This window comes from Peromyscus leucopus, chromosome 8b, assembly GCF_004664715.2.
Source record: "Peromyscus leucopus breed LL Stock chromosome 8b, UCI_PerLeu_2.1, whole genome shotgun sequence".
In the NCBI taxonomy this organism is placed as follows: Eukaryota; Metazoa; Chordata; class Mammalia; order Rodentia; family Cricetidae; genus Peromyscus; species Peromyscus leucopus.
In genome coordinates this window covers 50,078,163-50,081,673 of record NC_051086.1, presented here as the reverse complement: position 1 = coordinate 50,081,673, position 3,511 = coordinate 50,078,163, and positions in this window count along the sequence as shown.

Sequence of the window (3,511 nt, the reverse complement as noted above, 5' to 3'; positions counted from 1 at the left end):
AATTTACAGATAATAGACTTGTTGCTAACAGATATGTTTATGAGGGTCCCTATAAAGGCTCTTCTGGGCCACTGAGTGGTTAGTTCTCTGAGAATGCAATGCCAACACTGAATACAGGATAGAAGAGTTGGAACTGAATCATGGCTCCTTTGGGGTTCATAGCAGAAGATGGGATACAAACCTGTTTCTGCAAGCAAAGGTAGGTATGTCTCTCTGTGAGTCACTGGATACTTAGGCTGTAGCTCAGAGGTGCTGGCACTGAATTGCAGTGTTATTCCAGCATCCACAGCCAGAATGTATGTGATTGAGTCTGTCCTGCCTGCATCCCTGGGGTGTGGTTCTGGTAGCAGAATCAAAGCCAAATGAAGCTATCGCCCAGTTCAGAGGCATAGAAATGCTTTTGGCATTTGGACAGAAATGCTTCTGGACTTAGGGCAGTGTTAGTGAATTGGTCACTGAATGTGTCTACCCTTTTGAAACAGTCCTCCTAGGTTTAGACTCTATCAGGGTTTCACTTCCTACCAGTAAACTGTAGCTTCTCTGTAGCACATTAATTGCTGTGGGGAGACAAGTCTGGGGCACTTCTATTATCTAGTGTCTTGATCTAATTTTTCCCTTTTACACAGAATATAAGATCATTTGTTGAGGTCAAAAAGGAAAACAGGGTTTTAAGGAGACTGGAGATTTTAAATAAGGAGCAATTTTTAAAAGGGATTTAACAAGCTTACTATATAACCCTAGCACTGAGAGGTTAGTATGCATGAATTTGTAATGGTACCATTTTCTCTCAGATGTGGAGAAGGCAACCACAGGAGTTATCACAATGACTGTCTTTCTACTTGGGTATAATGGGGAGGGGATAGAGAATGACATAGGAGTTTAGGGACATGCCAACAAAGTGATCATAAAGCTGGGTTATGAATTTTTGCTCACTTGGGAAGAGAAAGATAAAATGGTATTTGATATGGGCCATGTGGGAAAGAATAAATGCCAGAGAGGCCAATGGAGGTGAAGAACTGCTATGCTTGGGATTGTCCAACAAGCCAGCTCTGAATTCAAGGGAATGATGCTTGACTTAGTGACTTGGGAGGCTGGGAAGTTTTGATAGTGTGTTCTAGAGTGAGACTGTGGAAGGGGGAGACTAGAAGAGAAGGTAACAGAGGTGGAGGTCAGTGTATTGGGTACCTTACCCATCAGACACTGGAGTCTCATAGGGATGTACTAAGAACTGAGTGGGAAGGGAAGACAGGGACCAACATCTTTACTGAAGGAAAAGCCAGGGGATGTAGCAATGGGTTTGTGCAACAGGTAAACAGCATGAGCCTCAAAGGAAGACAAACTAGAGGGGACGCAGCACTGGGAAGTTGCATGTATGTATATGTTTACATAACAATTCCAATCTAAAAGGCAGAGGCCATGAATTAGGTCTTTAAAAATAGTACAGGCTGTAAGTCTTAACGTAGCACTGGCAATTGATAGAGGTATTATTTCTAGCTAAGGACAAAGGAGAAGACTGGGAGAGAAGAAGAGGAGAGGGGAAGAGAGAGATGGAGGGGGAAGAGGAGAGAGGGAGGGAGAGAGAGAGAGAGAGAGAGAGAGAGACATGGAGAGAAACAGAGAAAGAGAGATGGGAGAGAGAGAGAGAGGGAAAGAGCACATGCAGATTTCAGCTTAAGCTTGTGGGTGGGGTAGTGTCAACAGTATGTAGACATCTTGTGTTTTTCAGCACTGTCAGGATTAAGTGAAGGTCCAGCTAATATTTGCCAGCACCGTCAGGTCCTTTGCTCCTTTCCTGCCTCTTTCCTAACATCTGTCCACTTATCTACCCATTTCCCCCAGTAAGTCAAGAGCTATATGGAATGGCAATGTGATCACGGCATTAAGTATTAACCTTTGGCAGAGAATTGGGTGGTAAGGACTGTTAAAACCACCTTGTAAATTGTTTTAAAGCCTACCTCAAGATTTAGCATTATAATTACTCATTGGCTCCAAATAGAGGCTCCTATCAACCTAGAGAGAATCTTCTAGGAGCTGAGGTCTAGGATGTCACACAATTTAACCTATTGAGTAATAAGGTTAAAAATGCTTAATTGTGCATTGTTCCATTTTAACTGGTTATATATTGTTCTCAAAATACCTTAGTTATGTTTCTAGTAAAGCCATTTACTGTTTTATTTATTCACGGTCTGCTAAAATTGACCTCAATAGAAGGCTGGTGCTTATCTCAGCACAGGTTGAGTTGTGGTGGGTATAGTGATGATGATAACAACTGTCATAGCACTAAAGAAAGCATCTCTTTGATCTGAAATATCTAGGCATTTGACATTTTCAACCAAAATGTAATTGTATATTGTGATTTTTTTTTTTATTTGCTGCAATTCATTTAAATGTCAGAGGTACTTTGGACCTCAAAAGTTAGGATTTCTAAGTCACTGTGTGAGTTTCACATAATGAGCTGTTAGTGGTGAGTGGGGTGCTATATACTAACTAGATTTTTCACATCTGCATAGTATATTACATGTATTTTGTGGTATTGAGGTTCTAGAAAGTTTAGAGTGTCCAACATGCATTTAAGGTGTATTTTTAAACAAATATATGGTGATTAAAATATTTAGAGTTGCAAGTATCACATTTCAATTTGCAGTCTTTTCAACCATGCTATCATTAAGATGCTTTGTATAATGCCAGACCATAGCAAGCTGGAGAAACTAATAAATATCAGAAATACTTTCCATTAAAGGAAAGTGTGTACGTGTGTGTGTGTGTGTGTGTGAGAGAGAGAGAGAGAGAGAGAGAGAGAGAGAGAGAGAGTAGGAGCAGAGAAATGGCACGCAGTATATATGTAACTAATGTAAAAATACAACATGTATATGCTAATTGACTTAGTGCTATCAAAGACCAGAGGAGGCCTAAGATACGGAAGTTTCTAAAGGATGGAAGAAAATAAGAAATCTTCTTAATTCCTCCTTGTCATTCTTAAATGTCAAGCTGGGAGCAGGTGCAATAAACAAGTGTCTGAAACATCTGTAGATGACAAAGGCCACATGTCTCTACATCCAGATGACTGTGAAATGGAGAGCCTGTTATTTCAAGGAATCTTAACCCCAGCTTACTGATTCTGTCATTATAGTAAAGGATTTGCATTAAATATTTTTGACAGTATTTAAAGATATTTTTTAATCTTTACTCTGATTGTATGTATGTAATTACCATTTTAATTTATTTGTACTACATCTTTTATAAAGGAGATCAATAATCTCATTAACAGAGGCCAGCTGACAGGCCAAGCAGGGCTCCTTGTGCATGCCATGGCATGCCTTTAGGCTTCACCCTCTTCCCACAGCATGGGTGACACTTACGGGGCTTGGCCTGCTACCCTCTATCATGTTTAACCTCAGTGACTAAGCACTTTGACATAAACTTAAGCAAAATGTTTCTCTCTCTTTTTCTCTTCTTCATGTGTACATGAAGACCAACTGGCATGGAGGAGGGGAACAAAGAGACTCACGAG